Source organism: Pinus tabuliformis, chromosome 2_2 (assembly GCF_031772625.1).
Source record: "Pinus tabuliformis cultivar Carrire ecotype Pingquan chromosome 2_2, CPIR1, whole genome shotgun sequence".
NCBI lineage: Eukaryota > Viridiplantae > Streptophyta > Pinopsida > Pinales > Pinaceae > Pinus > Pinus tabuliformis.
The window spans coordinates 996,355,663-996,370,396 of record NC_142300.1 but is presented as its reverse complement, the minus strand read 5'-3'; the positions used below and the strand labels follow the sequence as shown (position 1 = coordinate 996,370,396).

Genomic DNA, 14,734 nt, shown 5'->3' with positions numbered 1-14,734 from the left:
ACAGGCTAGACATCCTCAGAATGTAGTTAGTCATCATGGTTTGATCACACTGATAATTAGTCACAGTCTTACCAAACAAAATTTAATTTGGGACAATTTTATAGCACCGCTAGAGATAGGGGAAAACCCTGTAGTCCAAACCCTTGCAACCGTGGAAATTGAACAGCAGAACCCTATTCCAAAGAGGAAACAAACTACTCATACAATAGAAGGACCCCATAAGTGCAGGTGTTTAACAAGGCTAAACCCAGTTTATAGGACTTTCGTAGATCCTCAGGGTAGCGCTGAACGACCAGCAGAACAACCAAGTCTAATTACTATGCAGGACTCTGAACTAGAACCAGAATAAGAACCTAATTCTAAACAGGAACAGGAATAGGAGGAGGAACCCAACTTTGAACATGACTAAAGAGAAGGAACCCAACTATGAACTAGAACAGGAGGAAGAGCCTAATTCTGAATCAGAGCCTGAGCAAGAATGCAATTCTGACCCAGAACAAGGGGAAACACAACATTCTTTTCGAAATGATGATGAATCAAAGAATGAAGCAGGGCCTCCTCAAACACCACCTATGAGCCCCCAAGATAATTTCTTGCAGGACTTTGAGGAAGGGATTGTCCAGGCTCTTAAAAATTGAATGCATATATGCAACCTGGAGGATCACTTGACCAAAATCTGAACAAAGCTCAATCCTTAGAAGATTCTGGTCACACGGAAATTTTGCCTTCCCCAGAAGCTGTACATCGGAAAGAAGAAGTGGACATAGAAATAATGCATGAATCTGATAATCAGTCAGGTGACACGGTTATATGAACATAGCCAAGATGAGCACCAAGAGCCTTTAGATACAGAGGGTATTGATAAACCTGTTTCTATAAAGGATGCTCCTCCTAAGAAGCAAGTAGTCAAAACAAAGTTGAGGAAGCTGAGAAAGAAATACAGAAAGCTCCAAAAGAGGTTAAGTGGCTACGTCGGAAATTGAAAGAGACTGCAAATAAGGAAGCTCAGAGCACTACTATTGAGTTAGTCACTGTCGCCACACAAACATAAATATGTGAAGATAGGGCAATAGGAACCCAGACCGACCCTATTTATACTCAGACGGTGGTTACACAAACAAGATTTCACATAGAGTTGATAGATACGTCTATTCAGACTGAGGGTTTACCTTCTCATAGCAAAAGCACCTAGAGACAGAAGAAATAATCAATAATGCTCCATCATGCAATGATCATATTCTTTCAGAGTTACAAGAGGAGTTGGCACAAGCCTAGCTTGCTTTAGAGAAATTTCAGATGGAGTCAGTTCCTCTGCAAAAGTATCAAGAGTTGCAGAAGCAATGCATAGAATTGACCATAACTGAGAATGAAACTTTTGATAAATTCAGGTAGTAGGAAGAAAAGCAGAGGAAAGTAAAAGCCAAGCTAGATAAGGTCGTGGGCCAAATCGATGCTATTTTATCCTTATACTCCGATGTCTTATTTTACAGGTCTCCTGCCACAAATTATGCTCTGTTTCTATTACAAAGATATTTGTTGTTAAAGATTAAAGCTTTTAAGGCTGGCAAGTCAGTTGAATTAAAGACAACTGACGAATTTATAAATTGCTGTAAGGAGCATGGGGTGAAAATCCAACATCTCCTCTACGAATTTTATTTGCACAATTTTGTATTAGAAGGGGAGGTGGATAATAATCCTAGCCCTTTCTTTGGGGATATTCAATTCCAGGCCTTTATTTCTTTTGCAACAAACAAACTCAAGTGGTCCAAGGCTTATAACAACTTTCAAAGGAAAGAACATGGGCTAGATTTGTGGGTAAGGAGTGAACCTACTCAACCCTTGCATCTTTTTGTTACACACAAAAGGCTTATGACACAGGAGGGTGTAACTAATATTCTGGGGCCTATACATAAAGAAATCATGCAAACAGGAAGGGCATATCTCTTATCCATTTAGGAAAGATCCTTGCTTGCATCCAAGCAGAGATGGACAGTCTCGACCAATAGTGTCAAGGACAGAGAACCATTTAATTATAGGAATTTTAAATCTGTCGCAGGCTGTTTTGTCACATACAGTAATATTACCTGAGGGAAGGACAATATTGGTTGGGATGTCGATTTAGGAATCCTATTATTTGGTACCCACCTAAAGGATACCATTCTGATTATGATTTGCCTGAGGGTCATGAAGGGACAACCTTTGCAGATTTAATACAAAAGCATGGTTTTAGGTCAGATAAAGAAAAAGTCTTTCTTGCTTACTCTTTAACTGCATTACATAATAACTATTTATGTTCATGGGGACGTGAAACAAGGTAAGCAGGGGAAAATGTTGGGCTATGCAACATGTATAAATTTACCCTTGATTACACTATCTTTTTCCTCCTTTTTATGAATTTGTGCCATGACGTAATAAGGTTTTGATAAGATTTCGATAGAAAATGAATGACACTGCTTCTGATGCGATTTGACTATCAAAGCCAAATTTCATTGTTAATTATGCAGAAATTGGTGAATGGAATAGCTGTTGTTCAAACTATTGAATAGAAAAGGCTAAGTAAAGGAAAAAACGTGTGTCTTGTGTGGTCAAATCGAGAAGTGAATTAGGAGGATCAACACACAATAAAAGATTGTTTGATAATAGCATTTAGTTGCGAATTCCTCAAGATCTCCTGCTCCCGAGGAATCACAATTATCTCTTTTCCTCTTTGTCTATAAGGGGGGAAAGACACATAGAATAAAGAACTTAGCTTTTCGCCGTTTACTTCAGTTGTAATTTTAATATACATAGTGCTATTCTGGAGGACATCATGCTATAATGACATCTGAATTTGATGAATAATATATAATTCGCGTTGTTGTTCATTACGAGATTTTGAAGTAATCAAGCAGTAACCACTGGCATCTTGGGCCCGGTCACTGGTGGATTTCACTGTTGTTCCCTGTTTTATAGTTTACCTTTCTACAGTTTAATTACTCTGTTTTATAGTTTACCTTTCTACAGTTTAATTACTCTGTTTTATAGTTTTATGATTGATTTGCTTTCACTAGTGTTGAGCTTGTGTGTTCATTGCATTGGTTCTTATTTTTGTTGATTGTTTCATTTATTTAATATTGTGGATTGATTTGATTGATAGTTAAGAATCATTTCTTGTTAATTGAATGCTAGAGTTTCATTGATTATATCAGATGTATTATTTTTTCTAGATTCAGCTGAAAGAGCTTTGTTATCACTACGGTGCACTTGGTTGATGTAATTGCAGTTAGAACTTTCGATTAAGATTGAATTGTGATTTCATTTAAGATTGAGTTTTGATGTTTAAATAAGTTAATTTCCTTGAAGTTACAAGTTGGTAGTTTATGGTTTGATCCGTTTACTCTTGTATTGAAATCAATAAGTTATTTTAAAGCATTACTCTATGTAGATTCAACGATTTACACCACTTGCACATATTGTGTACACTCTTCAAACAAAAAGACTTACTCAGGTTGATAATTAATGTGAGGAATTTAAGAGATATAAAAGACACCTTGTTTGCACCCAAAAACGGTTAGGAGGAGCGGGCGGCTGACATTTAAGGAATTTAAGGCTGAAATTAAGAGTGAAATATTTGGAAATATGCCACCAATCTTGCATTTATGGACAGATTTTGGGGGGAATGGTCGAATTTGAATTCAAATTCACCTATAAATTATGTGTTTCTATCCAACTAGAAACACTTTGAATTTTGAGAATTTCTAAGTTGTGCTATATGTTGTGCATTACCCAGGAGTTCTTTGAGGATTTTCTCCCAAGCCCCATTTTTGATGAGTATCCTGAGTTAGACAGAAATCTTATCTGCGACATCATGTTAGGACCAGGTCCCGTAGAAACTGCTAGTACTGAGGGAGCTATTGCCTCTAAGGGAGGTGCTCCAGAAGTGATGAGTATGGAGGTTCTAGCAATAGTGCCTACAACGCCGAGGTCGCTTAGGTCGAAGCCTATGCCAACAAGAGAGGTCCCCAAGCCGAAGAAGGATAAGTGAAAGAAGTCGATGCTGGTGCATGAGTCATCACGCAAGCATGCAACTACACAGGTGCAGGAAAAGAAAATCTGAGTGTGAAGGAGAAGGGGAAAGTGGTGGTTATGGAGGTAGAGGAAGGCACGAAGGATATTGACATTGAGGGGGTGGACCCTATTTCTAAGATACCGAAGTATATCCATCCATGAAAGGGCAAGGTAAAGGTCCCAAAGGACCTAGATGTCGAGCAATTCTCCCTCAACACACCCCTGTTGCTGGAGAATATCACCTTTGAAGGTCCGCGCTTGGCACAGGTCCCGCACTTGAAGCTCGAAGACTAGCATTTGGGAGACCATGAGTGGTTCCCCCACCTTGCTACCAACACCTTCATGCAGATGGTTTTCTACAAGGAGTCTGGTGTCACTATGTTGAAGCCAGTGGAATGGATTCATGGAGTCAACAAATCAGGGTTGTTGAACCTGTTATGAATGCCATACTATCATCGATCAAGTATCAACCTGATTTTCATTAAGCATCTACTGTGCCTGGTGCATGACGGGTGCTTATTTTTAAATGAGCCAATCCCTATCACAGATATGCTGATCCATCATATCACATTATTACTGCACTCTGGACTGAATCCGGCCAAGGCATTTGGCGGAAAGACAAGCGAGCATGACCTTGTTGAGAAGATGAAGGACAAGTTTAAACTTATCAAAAATCAACGCGGGTATTCGATTACCAACATTAGTGACACCACAGTCAAGATTGTCACGTAGATTCTGGATGGCAACGTTATGTGAAAGTGTCATGCAGATGAGGTGCCAAAACCAGTGGTTTCATTGATTGCTCAGTGCACAGAGAGTGTACAGTTCAACTGGGCATGCTACCTGTGTAGCGAGTTCCTCGCAAATTGTAGAGAGGCATAGAACGATAGTAAGACCTTTCACTATTCGTGGTTGTTGCTCTCAATTGTGCTAGTCACGTGGGATTTACCGGAGGATAGCTAGTTTCCTCCTGTGGATAAGGATTTACCAGAAGTGGCGAATTTTTCATCTCTTTAGGCCACCAAAGATGTTGCATGGGTCATAGAGAGAAAAGTCTTTTGGGTGCCGATGGAGGCAAGAATTTGCATGGCCATCAACCAAACGCTGTGGTTGTCACCAACCATGTTCAAGCAACTGCCAGGGTACGCAGAGTTCAAATCGAACTTCCACCATGTCTACATCTGGGTCGAAAGGACCCCAAGCAGAAATGGTTCAACTTAACTTATCCGGACACGGATGACAATATTGCATAGATCATCAAGCATTGGCTAGTAGAATGGAATTCTGCATCCAATGTGGCTACTGAGACTAGCAAGTCCATGGAAAGAACAAAAAGGAAGCAGCTAGATAGAAGGTTCAATTGTTGGTTGAAAAGAGGAAGAAAGAGGCCAATGAGAAGGCCCGCATAGAAGCGGAGCGCACTACAAAGGAATAGGTAGAGTAGGAAGAGCGTGGCTCTGAAAGGATTCAGAAGTCTCCTTCGCCCCAAATGGAGGAGGAAGAGTGGTCAGAGCAGGGTGGCAAAGATCAACAGGAGAGCACTCCCTTCCGGGTGACGCAGTATAGGGAGTAGGGAAAGGAAGGACCGCACAAAAGGATAGAATCCACTAAGTCGTCCCTAGATCCAATTACCTTAACAAAGGGCAACTTGGATGATATTGGTGATAAGGTGTGGGATACAATAGCAAAACTACTATAGTAGAAAAAGAAGGCACTGATCACCATACAAATGGGTCTATGTGACCAATAGATCCAAATGACTAGACTCCAAGTAGGTACAGGACAGAGTAGCACTACATTAACCATTTTGGCACTGAGGACCACTCAAGCAGCAAAGATGGTTCAGTTAATGGACCTCCAGGAAATCACACTGCCTGATGAAGATTTTAGCACAGAGGCAGCCGCTGACAAGGCTATTGTCAACACTTTGAAGAATTTGGGCCTCCACTTGTCCGCTCTCCCCAGTGAGTTCCTTCACACACTACAAGCAGGTGTGATCGCAGAGATTAAGGTCTAGGAGTAGTGCACGCTGAGCATGATCAACGAGTACAAGGTCAAAAATGAACAAATGTTCGTGGAGAAAACAACAACACTGGAATCATGGAAGAAAGTTCAGGCGAAAAAAAGAACAAACTGTAGCTGTGGTGGTCGAGGCATCCAGAATAGCCCCTGAACTGCATATCTTGAAGGAAGCACTAGTGGATACAAAGATTAGGAAGTTGGATGTAGGTGTGCATGACGCGAATATGGAAGTGTCCAAGGTTAAGTTTGAATTGAACATAAAGATTATAGATTTAGAGTTGAATTCAAAGCTTTCAACTTCACCAAAGGTTATAGAATGGCATGAAGCAACTATTAAGGATGGAGTTGTAGCAGTGAATGCCACGATGGGGGATTGCACTGCACTTTTCAATAAATCCATGGAGGTAGTCATGGCGTTGCAGGAATATCCTAACCTTTAGAGGTTAAACACAGAAGCCCGTGAATTGCAGTGGCAGTATGATGAAGCAAGAGAGACTACACACATCATCGCTATATCATAGTGACTAGCCAAGCTGCATGAGGCAAAACAACTGCTTGAACAGGTGGAGGCAGCACATAGGAAAGAGGCAGTCCTCAAGGCTAGATTTTAGCCTTGGCTAGATGAGGTCTATGTTATCTTTGCCACCTTAAGGAGAAGTTGGAAAACTTATAGAGAAAACAACAAAAGATCAAGGAAGATAGTGCAGGACCAGCAACAGAGCAGCTTGTGGAGCAGATCAAACAGGCAGCCACGTAGAGTGTGACTGAGGTAGTTGTAGCACAAGTATAATTGGGAGGTCTCCGCAGTAAGATCTCCATGCCAGCAGAGTGACTCGGGGGTGAGTCACGATATTTGCGTTGGGGGCCTATTGGGATAGGGTCCCCTAGGGTCAATTTTGGGGCAAAAGCCCAAGTTTTGTTGTAAAGAATGTAAAGTCTCTGTAAGTTGTGGTCGTGGAGCGCATAGATATTAAAGTGTCATAAAGGGTTTTACCCTTCTTTTATGTAAGTTGTGTTGGCTTTTATAGACCTACCCATGGTCTGTGGACCATAAGATTGTATAAAAACAAGAGTCTTAGAGAGTCTAAGAAGATAACAAAGGAGGAAGACGAATGTAATGGGTTAGTAGAAGTAAGAGCGAAGAAGTATTAGTGTAGAAGAGAGGTTCTATAGATGTGTGCACAGAGGCCTAAAGTAGAGTCAACAACTGAGTGCGCGGACCCCTGCAACTGAGTGCAGAGGGAAGTATTGAGTTTGTAAGCAGAATTGAAGTATTAATAAAGAGATTATTCCATAAATTCCTATGTTTCTCTATTTCCTTCTATTATGAATAAATGCACTATTATGTTATGATGAATGATGGGTTTATGAATTACTATTGTATTGATGTGCGATTTGAAATGATTTATATTGTCACATGAACGCAAGTAATAATAATTGTTTACACAAAGAATATCTTTTTGCATGTTAAAGTTATCGAACACTTTAGCCGATCTAGGTAAATACAGAATTAGGAGTAATCATAGAGGTGCGTAAGTGGTTGATTCATCTATGTAGGGCCCATGAAAGACAGTAATAAACATCATGAAGGTATAGAGGTTGGTTAAATGAAGTTATATCAATAAGCCTTAAATGCTTATCGATCTACACGAAGGCAGGTTTAGGGCATAAAACGACATCACGATCATCTCTGGGTGTGGAAACTTTGTTCCAGCATCCCCCCATACTGCTTCGGGTGAGACTTGAGTCTGCACTCCATAGGTTGATGTCGAAAGGGCCAGTAGCGTAGGGATTTTTTTGTCAAACTCAAATTTGAACCTAGGTCAGGACCTGCTAAGAAAATAAAGATATTATAATAAAACCTTAGTAATAAGTCCTAAATATTAGAAACCACTTCCTATAAATTCCAATTATGCACTGTTTTGTCTGTGGGGTGGCCATTTAAAAATTTGTGTATACACTGAATAACCACCTAAAAATCTCCATGAACCTCAATCAAATCATAACCTTCTATGGCTACAATTTGTAAACGCTTTTCAATAGCTAGGAATTTTACAAGTTTGTTTGTGGTCACACTGAATGAACATGCATATACATGTAGTGGTTGGGATTTTTCATTATGAAAGATCCATTCATATCTAGTTGCACCAGGATTTCCTTTGGATTCACTATCAAAAATCAAGTTCACGAAGCAGGCTGGGAGAAGAGTATATGAGTTAGTGGTATGATGACTAAAACACGAGAGTATATATAGATAGGGAGTAGACATAAAACAATTTAAATTGAGTTCCTTAAAAATATGTGCTTTCGACTCTTCCACTTGCTAGTTATCAATACTCCAAGAGGATGCAAGAATAGTTTCCTGAATGTTGAGAAGGATAACTTCTTGTAATGTTGACGCTAACCTTTTTTTCATATTAAAAACTTTGATATTTTGTTCTTTCCATAAGTTCTAAAGGGTAAAACTTAACACTAATTTCTAGGCTCATGAAACAATATGGTTTTTCAAATTTTGATCAAACCCTTGATCTAAGAGAGTCTTCAAATCTAGAGAAGAGGGTTGACTACATGTGAAGATCTGAGGAAGAAATTCCCAAATGCATCCTATGCAGAGACATGTAAGGAAAATATAATCTAGTGACTCCTCCGCCTGAAAGCAAAGTTAACATAATGATGATCCCTCATATCTCTGATGAGTCCCATCAATAGTTATATGTTGATGATCATCATGCCATCCTCCAACCTTAAAACTATCCTTTTCTCACATTAATTCACATTTTTTGTTATATTGTGCTTAGTAAGAGGAGTAAAAGGTGTTTGTCATAGCATGTGACCTAATGTGGTTTAATTGTAGGAAAAAGAAGCATTTCTTAGGCAATTAATATGTAAAGGATTGATGGAGAAACCCAAGAGAGAATCTATGGGGTTTTTCCACCTCCTTAACTCCCTAACTTGGCTTGGGATCATAGCATCCTCTCTCACCAGTTTGAATTGATTGGAAACCAAGTAACTCCTAGTACAATTCAGAAGCTCAAGACGGACAAGATACACCATTTCTAATATCAAGGAGGGAATCACTCCTATTTTCAAGGGAGCTACTATTAGCTAACCTTTTGTATAAATAAACAACATGAAATACTCATTAGGATTTGAATTTTTGATTCAACTAGGTGTATCTATCGAGCTTAGAACTTGAAATTATCATTTTGAACTTTTATGTGATGTACGGAACCTTTACTTTATGATAACGAGAAGTTGGTTTGAGCTGCATCTAAGTTAGTTTCAGAGGGCCGAGACCCTTGGGTTTGGGCCCAACCTGGAGGCTTTGGTCCCTCTTTTTCACTTGTGTTTTGTTCTTGATTCTAAGCATTTCATAGTTTCTTTCATTTCAGTAGAGGTTAAGCTATAAAAACATGTTGTTGCAAGCTTCTACATCACCTCTCTTGTGGGAGAATGGGTGGAAGGATTCACAATCTCAATCCAAAAATATTGTGTTTATGATTTCTTGGAAATAGGTGAATGTTAGTTGTTCTACTTCACATTTTCTTTCTATAGATTAGAAGTAATTTTAGTGATTAGAGTAGTGTTATGGCATAAAATAGATGTTATTTAAATTCAACTCATATTTTCCATCATAGGTTATATCAATTTGTTAATTATCAATGAATGTATGTATGTGGTTAGTTGCAGGGTTGTTTTTATTTGCAAGGGAGGGAACCTCTTCCACCTCCATATTGGACTCCACCATCTTCTCTTTCCACCCTTAAATTTTGTCCCAAAACTCTTTTTCCATAATTCACTTTGCCTATTAAACTTAGGACACCATGAGCATTCATCCTAGTGCAAGATAGACCTCTGAGAGGTCATGGGCTTGGCTATGGGGCTCAACCCAACCTTCCTTCATTCTTAGGCCCTCCTGTATCAATATAGGACCTCCTATAGAAACACATGTAGCAAGCCTATAACACCACTTTTCTTCATCAGTTTTGATCCACACTTCAACTTTAGCTCATTCAAGATGAATAATGACCCCAGGTTGTGATTTTATGATAAGGGAAATCTCTTAGGCCACTCCAACCATTCCTTTTCCTTAATGTAAAACATAATAGAATTAGTTTTTTAATGACAAGTATGATGCAAGTTAGGTTTTTGATTTTCAAGAAAGTGTGAAATAGGTAGATGATACATGCAATTATGTTGGTAGTTTGATGAATTATGCAAGATAAAGTAGCTTTCTTTATGCAATTATATTAGCCCTTGTCCTTTCATGAATTGATTAATTAGCATCTACAATTTGAGAAAATTACATGTCCACTTTCATAGCTAGAATTAGTTTTGAATTGTACTTTCATCAGCAAGATTTCACCATAGTTCAGTAGGATGAATGGTCTCTTAGCACTTTGATCTAACATCATGACTGAGGGTGCTTGAGTAGAATCCAATCTATTGTGCATATAAAAATGTCACCTCTAGAAGTTTGAACGAACCCCAAGTTGATAATTTGAGTTGAGGAACCCTTGGGAGTCGCAACATTCTTGGTGCAATACTAGGCTCACCACTTTTTTGGAGTTGTTGCTTGGGATGCGTCTAAGTAGATTTTGTTTCTGCTTGAGCGTTTTTTTTTTTCCTATTTTGAAAATAGTTTTTGAAAAAGTAAAAATAAAATAAAATAAAAATATTTCATGCCTCATAGAAGTAGGGATAATCAAAGATTTTTTTTTCCAAAAACCACCACACCCTCAATAAGTCAACCTTCACTCTTCTTTGATGACTGTGAGATTCCCTCTATGACTGCAGGAGAGTTAGAATACCCTTTAGTTGAGCAACCTGAAATTTTTAAAGAACCTATTGGGGAAGAAGAAGAACCCACTTCACCTACCAAAACTATGGATGGAAAATGGGAGAATAAGGTTTTCCCTATCAGAGAGACCAATGGAGAGGCTAGAATAAAGAATATAAGCGCTACTTCCCTTCCACTCTTCCATGGATTAACCTATGAGGATTTTGACACGTTCATGTTTGAATTTTTTGTTGTCTGTAGGACCTATGACTATGCCTCTAATGAGAAAAAGATAAATTTAATCCCCTCTACGCCTAAATATGTAATCTTTCTTTGGTTTATGGGTCTAACTAGGGGTAGCATCACTACTTGGGCCTAAATGCAAAAAACCTTCAATCACAAGTGCAGGGACTACTGTAGCTCCAAAGAAACCAAGGAAGAAATATTTAGTATGACCCTTGGACCTAATGAATCCATGGAGGACTATGAGGAGAGATTTCAACTCAATTATAGGAGGGACAACTATACCCTTGATCCTGAGTCACTCAAGATAGTTCTTCTATTAGGGATCAGGGAGGATATGATGGAAACCCTAAACATGTTTTCTGAAGGAGATATCTATCAATTATCCTATTATGACATCAAAATTGTCTTCAAGAATCAATCTAGGGCTGCCAAGAAGAAGGAAAGGGCTAGTCAAGGCTTGGTCAGTTCCTGTCCCTGCACAAAATCCATCAAGAATGAGATAGGGAACATGTTGGAGGATTTAAAGAGTGAAATGTTGCATACCTTTTCATTGCAAATGGATACCATGAAAATCAAAATAAATAATGAGGAAGCATAAAGGGCACTATCTATTTTCTACCCTAGATGCACCAAAAGACATCCTAGGAATGAATCCCTATTGAATGTCATAGAAGTTTGCCTAGTCTGTGAAGAAAATCATGCAATAGAAAAATGCCCCTCTTTTCCAGGACTAAAGGTTGTATACCAAGGGGAAGAAGGTAGTTCAAAGTAACTTTGCTTCATTAATCAAATACGACCTCAAGGACCTCGGCCATATCAACATGGCATACAAGGTGCACACTACTCTTATTACAATCCAAATCAGAATGCACCTTTGCAACCTTGGTACTCTTCCACTCATCCATCATGGTCCACACCTCCTTCTTGGAATTATGCTCCTCCATATCCTCCTCAACCTGTCAACCATCCTTTTTAGCCGTAGCCACCCTAATCTTCTCAATGGGGCAACTCATCACAAGGGTGGAGGCCTCAAGTCAACCATCCTTTTCAGCCATATCCACCCTAATCTTCTCAATGGGAAAACTCATCACAAGGGTGGAGGCCTCAAGTCAACCATCCTCCTGCTTTATTGCCTCCACCCCAACCTCAACCACAACTCACTCATCCTACTCCACCTAAGAAACCTCAAATTCCTGCTCGACCCAATCTGAACTCAAACAACAAGAAAGTACAACAAAGCTATAATGGATAGATTTCCCATCCTTCTTATGCTATGGAAATCCAAGAGATCAACCTTTGGTATGGGAGAGTGCTCCTAGATAATTACCCACCATATCCACTTGATGATCTTGAAGAAGAGAAGGAAGAGAGTGTTACTCAATTCAATCCACCTCCCTTTCCTGAGAGGCTTATCCACCCTAGCTAGCACACCCCAGAAGACATTAAACTTCTGGGAGAATTGAATAATTTGTGTGTTAAGAAACCCCTTCTCCAGTCCATTAAAGACGCTCCCATCTGTAATAAGCTTATCAAGGAGGAATTTTTCAAAAATCCTAGGAGAAGGAATAGAGATGCCCCCACCATAAATATTGTTGGGAAACTATTTGATTTGATGCTTGGGAGGGTGATATTCTAGAAATACCTAGACCCTAGAAGTTGAGTAGTGGATGTGAATATTGATGGCCTTATAGTCCCTAATACTTTGATTCATGTTGGGGCTGGAATCAATGTGATGACTAAAGAAACCATGCTAAAAGCTAAATCTCCAAGGGCATTTGACGAATACCACCACAGTGTTGCAACTTGAAGACAGATTGACAATATCTCATGAGGGAATTGTTGAAGATGTTATGGTCTCCATGGGCTCTTAGGAGTATCCTATTGTTTTCCTAGTTATCTAACCCAAAACCAAGTTTAATGGATATCCTCTCATCTTAGGAAGACCATGGTTGGCCATTGCTAATGCCTACATTAACTGTAGTGTTGGAAACATGACCATTAATAATGGACATTTATCAAAAAAACTAGTATTGTTTCCTCCATCTTAACCTTATATTGAACATGAATTACCTTTGTGGTTAGAAGAGGAGGAAGATGATAAATTGTATCACACCACCCCATACCCAATATGTTCTCTAAATACTATTACAAGAGGGGGGAAACTTGATGAAGATGACCTCAGTGACCATATCCTTCAAAACCAACCTCCCACTCCCATACCAATTAATGAGTTGATGAAAGAATCTAGGAGTAGTCCTTGGACTCACTTAGGCCCTATTGACTCAAGTCCAGAACATGTCAAGATTGTAGAGTTTGGCCCATCCAAAACCCTAAATATCAACCATTCTCTCTTAGCCAAATAGGAATAACAATTGCACAATGTTCTGAGGCAACACTTGTGTTATATAGGATTTATGACCATGGACATGAATATCTCCCCTAGGTTTGGTGGCTAACCTAGAACAACAGAATGACCAAGGACCCAATAGTTTCCTTAAAGTAAGTAGATGAGGGGATGAAACCTACATGGAATTGGTCATACGTTTCACTCCTTTTCTGGCTTGAATGCTCCAATCCTAGCTCTAGCTATCAAAATTAGAACCTGCAAAACTTAACAACAAAAGCCAAGAAACGATGAGAACTATGTAGCATCATCTATCTACTTCATTCAACAAATCAACATGGTATTGAATATATGAAATAACAACATGCCATATAAGAAAACAAAGAACCCTTTGTATTGATATAAATGGAGTGAGTTACAACCATAAATAGGTGTCGATCTTGTAGAAGAGCTCCTTCAAGTTGTTGACATGTCCTTCCCTTGTCACAAAGTGTACCTCCAATCACCCTAAATGCATGAAAGGATAACTCTCACAATAGCAGAATAAGGGTGTAATCACTCTCCAAAATCCAACCCCTTGCATATGGAAGGTTGTAAATATATAGAGGAGTGAGGTAAGTTGAGAGTTCTTATCCTTTTATCAATCTTGGGATTGAGATCCACTCTTGATGGGAGGATGAGATCTAAGGATAAGGGATGGAAACTCCAAGGTAGGATAGGATAGGATTCAAAAGTTTTATCTAAGGTAAATGGTTACAATAGATCCTGGAAGCTTATGGAAATGGAGGCTTTGGGATTCTCTCTCTTTTTCCCGAATTTATAGAACCAACACAGGTGCAAAGGTGAGAAACCTGTAGGTGATCAACGTAGGCTACATTGGGGAAACTTGTAGTTGAACACACTATAGTAAGAGGCTAAGATGTGTTGGCCCTAAAACTGGCTGAGATGATGTAGTTTAGAGTAGAAACTCTATGAAATGAGAGAGTCATGCATAGGGATTTGTGCAATGATGATGTAAAGGGGGAAATAGGATGTGAATGATCTCATTAGGAGGTTGATTGATTATATGAGACAAAATAGCCTATAACAGAGTGCCCCTAAAGAGAAAAGTTAGAGATGATGACTAATGATTGAAATGCTTTACCTTGTGATAAGTCGGGATCAAGAACAACTGTTGAGATCATCTTCTATTACAATACATTTACATCATGACATCCTTTTACTAAGGGAGGCATACCCATACTCATCAAATAAGTTAAAATTACATGTATAATGATGAAAACACATGTCCACTG

The 14,734-nt window shown here is 39.1% G+C and overlaps 1 pseudogene; it reads left to right on the top strand.

The window, feature by feature from the left end:
* The first annotated feature begins 646 nt into the window (after positions 1–646).
* LOC149196697 (uncharacterized) overlaps positions 647–14,734 on the top strand; it is a 126,624-nt pseudogene continuing 112,536 nt past the window's right edge.